The sequence below is a fragment of the Squalius cephalus genome, assembly GCF_949319135.1.
Source record: "Squalius cephalus genome assembly, chromosome: 4".
NCBI lineage: Eukaryota > Metazoa > Chordata > Actinopteri > Cypriniformes > Leuciscidae > Squalius > Squalius cephalus.
This window is the reverse complement of record NC_137125.1, coordinates 35862161-35873447: the sequence shown is the minus strand read 5'-3', so window position 1 is coordinate 35873447 and position 11287 is coordinate 35862161. Positions and strand designations below refer to the sequence as shown.

The following is an 11287-nucleotide window of genomic DNA, read 5'->3' as shown; positions in this document are numbered from 1 at the left end:
ACATGGAGGCCCCCCCCCCCCAAAAAAAAACCACATTATAATATGTAACCATATTCCGTCCGTTCAAAAAAAAAATTGCACTAACTGTTTGTTACAAGCAGCATTTGCCGTCAGGCAGGTAGCTAACATAAACATATTTTTTTCTAGCCTACCTGCTGCAAAATTACACCATTTGTACAAGACAAGTGGAGCTATTTTATCCAGTGTAATTTATCACTTATACCACTATCTTTAGGGGTGTAACAAAATTCACGGTTCGGTTCAATACGATACTCATTTGTTATGGTTTGGTATGTTTTCGATACAGCAAAAAGAAAGAAATGCCAATTTCCTTGATTTATTTATTTTTCTTCTTTTTTTTAATTAAAACTAGCATAATAAAATATGATTTCTTTTTACTTTGAGCAATTCTGGAGCTATAATTGACTCTTCTTAGGAGCATATAAAACAAAACAGCTCCTTGGAAAAAATTCAATGTAATTGTATTTATGTATTGTAGTAGTTATAAACAAATGTTTATTTTAGTTAAGATTAACATTTGCATTGTATTCATAATGTCAAAATAAAACCGACGTAATGTTACTTGAAGGCATTATAGCCTACTATTCCTGCCAAACTATATGAATGTTTCTCACTAGATCTCGCAGCGATGTTATTACTTCTGTGGCGAATTCAAATGCTTTCTTTACTGGATCTCTTATTAGTGCTGTGTAGTGTGTCGCATGATCACGATCGGCTCGCGCTGCATTGGTCCAAACTGATAAACAACGGTCCGTCAACCACACAATAATAACGAGTAGCTCAGTTTCGTTCCGCTTACATTACGTTTGCCATTTGATGTTGGGCAATGTTGTGGTCGCGCCGGCGTCTCTACATTATGAGCGCGCTTGCCACGCGCAACGCGCCTACATTTGAAATAACTAAATTTTGGTCGGCAGGAAAAATGATCCAACGAACCGTTCGGTTTGAAAATGCGTACCGAACACCGAACCGAAAGCCTCGTACCGAACGGTTCAATACGAATACGTGTATCGTTACACCCCTACTTACCACTATCTTGTTTTTTCTTATCCTCCTCTTCCTTTCTCTTCATTATTTTCTGGCTTCCTGAAGCATAATTCCGCTTCATGATGACTGCCGAGGAGGTTTTGTATTTTGCCGGCAGCAGAGATCACGTGATTGGCTGGCTGCTGTCAGCGACTACTGAGAGGGGCCCCCTTGAGGGGGATCCCGATAACAGTGTCATTGCACTTTACTGCATTGACTATCAAAGGGGCGCTCACACAGTTTGTCGTTGCATTTTATTCTTAACCAGTCGTTGTCTTGGGGCCCCAGGCCAGCTCGGGGCCCCAAGCAATTGCTTGGTTTGCCTGCCTTGTCGCGACGGGCCTGAATATAACTACTGTTTTCTCAGAAGAAGGGAAACAAGGTATAACACCTCTGAGCCCCGCGCAAATTGGAGGCTCGGTGAAGAGCTGGACAGAACAAGGGGAATGACGTGGTAGCCCCGTCCATGTCATCATACGTCATTAGCCTTTCAGGCATGAATAAAGGTGTCTTCAGCAGATGGCGCTAGAGCACGATATCCCATAGTCATTTGTTGTACCTCGTTTCCCTCCTTCTGAGAACAGTAGTTATATGCATAACGATCATTTTTGGGTTTAACATTTATTTTATATTTGTTTATACTATTGCTGAAGTGTTTCAGTAAACAACTGTATATACATGAATTAATATCTTTTTGCTTTGTTTTTTTTAACATTAGTCTAGATGGAGTTCCAGAAAAACTACCGTGCTCTGATTTGGATAATATCTCATGGTAACCTGACTATGTTCATTGCTTTGGTTCAAAACAGTACATTGCAAAGGTCATAAAAATATCTGTTTTTTTTTTGTTTTGTTTTTTGTTTTTTACAGTGAGGAGGATGTGATTCGCCATGCAGCAGCACAAATAAACACCACAAATACATTTGAAATCTGTGTGTCACGAGACAACATGGTTGAGAGAGGTCTGAAGCTGTGGAAACGTCAAAAAACAGGAAACCCTGTCAATCCCTTGAAAATCACCTTCCTGGGAGAGCCAGGAGTTGACACAGGGGCACTGAGGAAAGAATTTCTGTCCAGTGTGTAGTTTGATTTAATCATGCATTTAGTAGACATGTAGAAATGTTTAAACCATTCCTACAATATCATTATTCTAAAAAATACACTGTCTGCATCTGAAATGATCACAGATGTTTTTTCAGTGTTTTTTTTTCTTTTTTTTCTCAATGCCCCTCTCTAGCCTAATGATATATATATATATATTTATTTATTTTTTCTGGATTTAGCTATGGTTGCTGGCATTGAAAAACGTCTCTTTGAAGGTGATGCTAAGAAAGGAAAAATGCCTAAGTACTCCCTCAATGATCTGGATAATGAGCTGTTCAAGTAGGCCTATGTGTCTTGCCTTTGGATTTTTGAGTTTGCTTCATATTCACACAATTCATTCTCAATCATTTACTCACCATCGTGGTATTCCAAACTTTTCTTTCTTCTGTAGAAGCAAAACACAAAATAACGTTTCAGCTGGTTTTGTCCATATAATACAATTCAGTTGGGTTTTAAACCTCATTGATTTTTATTAAATGCACAAAAACAGATGAGACATTATTCAGATTATCTTTTTTTTTTCTGTACAAGAAAGAAAATTTTGTAATTGCCCAAGACTAAATCAATTACAGATTTATTTCCTTTATTTGAAGTAGCATACAGTGTTTACACACAGACGTTTATACAAATACACCACTTTATACTAGTGCCAAGAACTGTTGTCCATATATAAAACAATATATATATATCTCTAGAGTTGCAGGTCAAATATTTGCTGTGAGCATTGCCCAAGGAGGACCGGCACCACGGATTATGCAAGAGTGGTGTTACGAATACCTTGTAACTGGTAACATTAAAGGGAATGATGCACATGACACAGAGATATCACCACTAATCAAAATGGTAGGTTTTGTTGACAGAATTTCATTACATATAAGGTCTCTATTAATGATTGCCCATTAGTAAATTAGTGAGCTGGAATAACTGTTATCATGTTATAAAGCCACTGACAAATTTGTTTTGCTCTAAAATTCAATTCAATTCAATTCAATTCACAGTTATTTAGTGCTTTTCACAATACATATTGTTTCAAAGCATCTTTACAGAAAATGCATGAGCCTACATTACAATTTAGAGTGATCTGTTATCAGAGGTGTCCAAGTTATGTATTTCAGAAATGTACAGTACATATACAAATCACACAGTAAGCTAATAATGTATTAATTTAAACAATGTATTCATTTAAGGCAGAAACAATGAGCTCATTGAATTAATGAATACATGTTTGTTAACAAATGATTAGGATATATAGAACATTTTTTTGTTTTGTACGTTTTGCTTGACCTCAAAGGAGTTTAGTAAATCTGTAAAAGTGTTTTTCTTAAATTCGAGTGTAACATTTAGTATAAGCACTTCAAAAGAGTTAAATCTGTGTCCTGTTTTCTGAGTAACATTAAGGGCCCTATTTTAACGATCTGAAATGCAAGTATCAAGCGCGAAACGCAAGTAACATTGTGGGCGGGTCTTGGGCGCTGTTGCTATTATACCGGCGGGATAAATGTCTATTGCGCCCGACGTAAATCTAAAATGGGTTGGTCTGAAGTAGCTTCATTATTCATAGGTGTGGTTTGGGTGTAACGTGAAATAAACCAATCAGAGTGACATCTCAACATTCCTTTTACGAGCAGGCGCGCTTGTTCCATGGCGGATTGCTATTATAACGGCGGATTTGCCAGGCGCACGCCAGGAGCGGTTCACAGCCGAGGAGACCGACGTTCTCGTCAGGGCCGTAAAAGACAGAGAAGTGACATTGTATGAGGATGGGAGAAACCCACCCAAATTAGCTTCGGTTAAACGGGCGTATACAAATTTGGGTAAATGTGTAAGCTAGATTTAAGCCTATTTTTTTCACATCTTCATGGACACAACAATGATTTCCCTCGTGTGTTAATATTTTTCCTTGTAATAATGTATGGTTTTCTAAAAATGAGAACTGCTGCGTCTGTGTGTAGATGAGATAAGCAAAGTGCATGCGTGTTGTGCACACACTACATTGATTATGGCCAAGCATGCGCCCTTAAAATAGCATATGAATAACATGCGCAACGTGCCACTGACTTTAGACTAGGTTTTTCCTGGTCAGTGGCGGAATTGTTTTCTAAACCTGCAAAATATCACCAGGGAACATTTGCGCCAGAACACGCCTCCTCTTTGCGCTGAACCACCCCGGGAGCGCAAGTTAATTTCCTAATTTACGACGTGCGTCTGTGGAGGGAAAAGTCCGCTGTGCGCGGGTGCAAAATAGGAATGATACATGCGTCGGTGTACAAAGTAAATTGCGCTGGGTGCAAGATAGGGCCCTAATGCTGCGTTCACACCAAACGCGAAAATGCGTCTGGCGCGAGTGATTTCAATGTTAAGTCAATGGTAAGACGCGTTTACGCGCGTCTGGAGGTCTTGCGGCGCGAATGAGGCGTTTAGCGCGGCGCGGTAGACGCGAATTCGCCTCATTCGCGCGTCTAGTTCGCGCGAATGACGCGAATTGAGCGTCTGGCGCGTCAAGCGCGAATTGTGCTTTTTGTGCATCACGCGTTTGACGCGAATTCGCGTCTGCCGCCCGAGTTGAAAAATCTGAACTTCTGCGTCAATTCGCGCCGCGTTAACCAATCAGGAGCCTGCCTGCTTGCTGCTGTCACGTGGTGAACTGACAGTTTAATGTTATTTTATGTTTGGCCTCAATAAATTATATTGTAATATGACTAAAATGCACAACAAAGCAAATCTTTCACATAAAAACTCGATTTCAATATGAGAGATAGCCTACTCATTTGTATTGAATGCTATTTATTCCATATCTATTCTAGATTAGCCTATATGAAACTTTATTAATCTAATGTAAAGACACCAAACACAATTAAGTGTACAAAAACTTTTCAAAAAAATCACAGGACAGGTTTCACTTCTGGAGGCTGGCTCCATTTATTATCAAAACAAAAATAAATGACAGATTAGGTGCGGGAGAGGGTAAACCTCGCGCCGGGCTGTACAGCGCGGGCTCGTCATGCAGAGACCACTCGAGGCCGAGGCTTTATACGGCCTACGCTGTCCTCGTCAGCGTCCTCACCGTTAGGTCCACCAAACCTACCTCCTGGAGCAAATTGTGAAACTCCTGAAACCCTCCGGAGGTTTTGGTGGACCCGAGTATAGCGACGATGTCCCCTACGCAGCTGTTTCTGCTCTCCAGAGCATATACGAGCGGTGATTCTCTCGATTAATGCTAATGCTAATGCTCGATAAACATCTGAAAAAGATGGCCGCCAACAGCTTTCGAAACTTTCGCCCCCGGGATTCGCCTTTGACGCGCGTGACGCGCATAAATTTCGCTTCAAACTTTTGATTTTACGCGCGTCAATTTCGCTCTTGACGCGCGAATGCACACAAAGTGGTCACGCGTATAACTAGACGCGGCAGGCGCGAATTTTGACGCATTTTCGCGTTTGGTGTGAACGCAGCATAAGAATGTCTCTATAGTTGCAACACCACCACAACGAGAGGCTTGTGCTTATAACAGTAGCCTGATGGAGTGGACTCATTAAGACTGAAAAAATAATTTGGTATAAGCCAGGTTTCAGTCAGGCAGAGTACATCAAAACTATAATCTGTTATCATTTAATTTACAATAACTGCCTTTGGTGTGATTGATCTAATGTTTAGGAGACCTAGTTTTAGAATTTAGATTTTTTCTAGGTCCTAGAGTCGATTTATTGTTTGATCTCACTAATTGAGTAATAGACAACGTTTCAATATAATGTACTACACTCGCACTTCTATCAATTAGGTGGGTAAAAAAAAAAAAGACTTGAGCTTTGAGCTTTGACTTACTAGTCATACGGTGCGTAGCGTCTTGGAGATGTTCGACAGACAATGTTGTCCAACAGACAAATTCAGCAGTGAACCATGCTTGTCAATATTTATTAAAGGTAAAATATTACTTGTAGATTGAGGATGCATCTGATCTGTCCAACTACACAAAAGAAATCCTGGAATGTGGCTACACTGGACCAATCAACATTGACCACAAGAAAAGCATATTAAGGTATGTCAGCACTGAGAAAATAATTGTCAGTTGTTATTGTTCATTTACATAAATATCAACTCTTACCAGTATTTCAATGCATGCTGTGTTGTAATATAGTACATATGAAGCAGATGAAATTGAGAAATATCACACTCGCAATTATAGACTTGCTTGATGGGAGCTATGAGTCTTTCTATATATACAGACTCATACATTTTAGTAGTTCCCTTTCAGTCAGTCACGTTTGACGTTACGTGAGAATGGAGCTGACCAATTGGGATCTTGCCTGAGAGCCCAATCACCTTCAAGTGTAAACTAAACAAGCAAATGGATATTGGCATACGATATCTTCTGCTGTTGACCAGTCGCTGCTTGTGTGTAAAAGCACAGGTCTGTTAGACACTTTAGGAGATCAAGGATCTCAGCGGGAGCTTATCCGCCGGGCAAAATCCCCTTGAACCTCCCACTCCTCAGCGTGTCGTGTGCTGTCGAGCCGCTGGCTGTCACGGCAACCCAGCCCGTCGCTCGCCACTCTAGATAAGAATCAGATGTCGATTGCTGCATCGGAGAGAGGGCTATTATGCTCTATTATGAAGATGATGCTGAGCTTCCCACTGTTCATGCTTAATCGGATTTGACAGCCATGCTTTCCCGGGCTTTTCCTCGATCTGGGCTTCCGTGGCTAGTGTCTGGGGGCACAGCATGACCTTTCTTTGCCTTTCTTCCCGGATGCGCATGAAGAACTTTGGCAGTATGGAAGCATATTGGTGCCAATATGGAACACCAAAGATGCCAAAATCTGCTTAAAAAGTTTTTCCTTTCTCGCTACCCTCGATGGTGGGGCAGCCAAGGGGGTTCGTGGGGATTCCCCAGATGGAGTGTGCTGTTGCAGTGCATCCCTGCAATGTGCTGCCACTTGGTAGGGTCATCCACAGCTCCCATCCAGCACCTGTGAGACATCAGCCGCTTTCACTGCTGGGGCTTACAGTGCTGCTGGTCAGGCCACCTACGCTCAGCATGCGATGGCACCCAGCAAGTCTACTAAGCCAAAGCACTCTTATGCACGATGGTAGTTCTGAGCCGGAGTTCCTGCAACTGCACATGATGACTGACCATGATCAAGTCACTGTGCAGGCCCTTGGCTGGATGATGTCCACCTTGGTGGTCCTGAAGTGCCCCCTGACTAAACCTTGTAGGCGTGTGAAATGTCGATAAAGTGTGCTTTCTCGATGCTCCCATCTCACAAGGTGGCCTTTTTGGCAATGCTGTCGAGGAGTGTGCCCAGCAGTTCTCGGCAGTCCAGAAGCAGGCTGACGCAATCAAGAGCTAGGGAAAGCGCAGGGAAAAGCGCGAATCGTGCCTAGAATTCGGACTGGCCAACTCTCATGTATTCCTGAGACCCCGGCCCAGATATGTGTCCCGGATACGTGTGATACACTCCCTTCATGGATCAGGTGGTGAACCTGGTAGCGCTGCCACTGGAGGAGGCAGACCCAGCCCTTGCTTTGCTGTCCCATCCGCGGTTTGCGCCTGTACGTGAACCGAACGCAGAGCTTCAGGACCTTAGACTAGCTCTTTATCTGTTATGGAGGACAGTAGAAGGGAAAGTGCAGGTGCACAGAGCCTCACTAGCAGACATTTGTAGAGCTGCTGGCTGGGCGACAGCTAGCCCAAAGCTACCCCAGAGATCTTCCATATGTTGCACTGCCCTCTTGGTCAGTCCATATGTGTAATCTCACATTATACCTCCCTATGGGAGGGGCTGGAAGGGGCAGCTTTAGGACGGATCCCAATACATCAGCTCCGTATTGATGTAACATCGAACGTGACTGACTGAAATGGAATGTCTAGGTTACTTATGTAACCTCTTTCCCTGAAGGAGGGTACATAGACGTTACGTCCTGTTGCCACAACTGCTGTACCCCCTCTGGATGGCCGGGACACACTGTCTCAGTATGTCCTCAGCGAAAAACTTGAATTCCATTCATACCCTTCTTCACGGGGTGGGGTGCGCGATGCAAATCTCGCACGCCAATGTCCATTGGCTCATTTAGTTTACACTTCGAAGGTAATTGGGCTCTCAGGCAAGATCGCAATTCGTCAGCTCCATTCTGATGTAACGTCTCTGTTCCCTCCTTCATTAAACGTTCTTTAAACAAGGAATTCATTTCAATTCTACAAATAACGTGTATAATCTGCTTTGGAGTTTTGAATGCCCTGCTTTTAAATATGAAGCATTTTAATCCATTTTTATTTTTGTTTTTATTTTTGTTATGCCAGAGCACTTGCTCTACATATTACAACAAAACGCATCCCAATGCTGCAACAACTGCGTGAGGGCCTTGAGATATACGATCTTATTAAAGTCATGCAGAGAAAGCCACAGGAGTGTCACAATCTCTTTGTTATAGGATATAATGACAAAGTATGTAGAAATACAGTTTTGAGTATTTACTTATTTTGGTTATTGTAGTATGGCACAAATGACAAATATTAAAATCCATTTTTATGCTTTTATTTTTGGTGTTTAGGTTGACTCCCATTACATTTTATCCCACCTGGCCCCAGAGATGAGCCCAACTGGTTCGACTAAACAAGTGAAAGAATCAAAAATCATGGAATTCTTTCAAGATTTCCTTCTTGAACTTGAAGGTATGGACTAATATATAGTATAATGTTGCTGCTGTAGTTTCCATTGTAAAAGGGAATGAATAAACTAAAACATTCATTCTAATTTCATCTTTATTTATTCTAAAGACACACAACCAGAAGATGGGGCAGCAGGAGAAACCTTGTCTGAACCAAAGATAATGCAGTGGATTACTGGGCAAGCTCACAGGCATCTGCTTGTATCAGAAAGGGAGAAATTTAAAATTGTCATTCAATTTGACCATTGCTGTCTACAGCACATGCCAAAACACACTGTGTGTTACCCAGTTGTCAGTGCTTGCACCAATACCATAACATTCCCCGTAGTCCATATGGTAGATTACGAGTCTTTCAAAACACTCTTGCAAACTGCTGTTACATATGGGGAAAGCTTTGACAGAAAGTAGCAAATTTGCTGGAATTGTCTACTGTAGAAATCCACAGTTTAATGATTCATGTATATCATTTATAGCATTAGCTCTTACGATGTTCACGTTTTACTAACTTTACTCTTTGTATGGTTTTAAAGGGATAGTTCATGTATACCAAAGCATTAGTTCTTACAATGTTCAACGCTTTACTCTACGGAATGTTGTTCACTCTTTACTAACTTTACTCACTGGAATATTTTTAAAGGGATAGTTAATTTACACCAAATCATTAGTTCCTACAATCTTCACTCTTTACTACAGTAGCCATACTCTTGTTGTTTACTCTTTACTAACTTTACTCTCTGGAATGTTTTTAAAGGGATCGTTCATTTATACCAAAGCATTGGTTCTTATGATGTTCACTCTTTACTAGCTTTACTCTTTGGAAGGTTTTTAAAGGGATAGTTAATGTATACCAAAGCATATTATTATAATGTTCTCTCTTTACTAGCTTTACTCTTTGGAAGGTTTTTAAAGGCAAAATGAATTTATACCAAAGCATTAGTTCTTATGATTTTCACTCTTTACTAACTTTACTCTCTGGAATGTTTTTAAAGGGATGGTTCATGTATATCATAGCATTCGTTCTTATGATGTTCACTCTTTACTCACTTTACTCTTTGAAAGGTTTTAAAAGGGATAGTTCATGTATACCAAAGCATTAGTCATTATAATGTTCACTCTTTACTAGCTTTACTCTTTGGAATGTTTTTAAAGGGACGATTCATGTATATCAAAGCATTAGTTATGATTTATAAGTAACAGATGATGTATCATATAAAAATTTATAAACCATCTACTTATGTTTTTTTTTTTTTTCATAATTTACAATTTAAGATAACATGTATATAGTAAATAGTTTGCACACAGTTTACATCTGTAAATAGTTAGCACACAACATATTAATAATTTCTGACTGTATAGTCATAGTCAATATCATATTTTGTAAATGATTAGTTCATCAACTAATAATTTATAAAAGACTTATCTTTCATAAAATACTTTTTTTTTTATTATGTTAGCATACCGCTTATAAATCATTTATGAGCATATAGTCCTGTTCCCTTTCGTAAAGGGAACTCCCGCTGCATCGATACTCGATACTTTGGGGAATGCCTTCGGCATGAAGCGTCTGAAGTCTACTATACAACTGTTCCAATCTGGATTGGTGCAACGTCATTACGTCAGCCGTGACGTCGCATGTGACGGTGATCCGGAAGCTATAAAACGGTCACAGGAACCAGGAAATGTTAGCTTCTGGTCTTCAGCAAGCGTTCTGTGTACAACTGTTTGTCTTATTTGGTGTTGTCTGTCCGTGAAAATATACATATATATATTAAAATACAATGGCCGAGAAACAGTTTAGGCAGTGTGCGTCCCCTTGCCCGCGCTTTCTCGCCGAGGGTGATACACACTCGCTGTGTGTGATTTGTTTGGGAGCGGAGCATGCACAGGCAGCGCTCGAGGGTGCTGTCTGTGCTAACTGTGAAATCATGCCCCTGAGAACGCTCCGCTCCCGGCAAGCACTATTTAATGAGAGTGGCCAGTCCCGCGATCCCCGTGGATCAGGTCCCGGCGTCTGCATTCACGGGGATCGCAGAGAGATCTAGTGGATGATGCCGAGACGGCTTCGGCCCTTTCTCGGCATTCTGAAGCTAGTTCTCATAGTTCCGCTCAGGGTGCGGAACCCCGCCCTGCGGCTTCTTCCGCCCCAGCAGAGGAACCGATGCTCGAATTATCTGGTTCCGAGGAGCTAGATATTTTGGGCATCGAGGCAGGGGAAAGTGAAAGTCTACCTCATTCCCCTGCCTTTGAGGAGCTGCTAGAGGTTGTGACTAGAGCAGTTAATAAATTAAAGATCGACTGGCCATCTGAGACGCAGGAAGCGACGGTAAAAAGTAAACTCGATGAGCGCTTCCTGCAGTCTCGATCACAACCTCTACGCCGGAGTCTGCCATTTTTTCCCGATCTCCACACCGAGGTGTCGAGATCGTGGAATAAGCCCTTCTCCTCGAGAATATCTAGCCCCAATGTACAT

The 11287-nt window shown here is 41.4% G+C and overlaps 2 long non-coding RNA genes across 2 annotated transcripts; both read left to right on the top strand.

Annotated features, from left to right (window-relative positions):
• The first annotated feature begins 1769 nt into the window (after positions 1 to 1769).
• Positions 1770 to 2974, top strand: LOC307156864. Its single transcript, XR_013820831.1, has 4 exons — positions 1770 to 1819; positions 1918 to 2123; positions 2331 to 2430; positions 2847 to 2974. It is a non-coding gene; the product is annotated as an uncharacterized lncRNA (long non-coding RNA).
• A 3164-nt stretch (positions 2975 to 6138) lies between these two features.
• Positions 6139 to 8815, top strand: LOC307156866. Its single transcript, XR_013820832.1, has 3 exons — positions 6139 to 6187; positions 8450 to 8594; positions 8701 to 8815. It is a non-coding gene; the product is annotated as an uncharacterized lncRNA (long non-coding RNA).
• The last annotated feature ends 2472 nt before the right edge of the window (positions 8816 to 11287 follow it).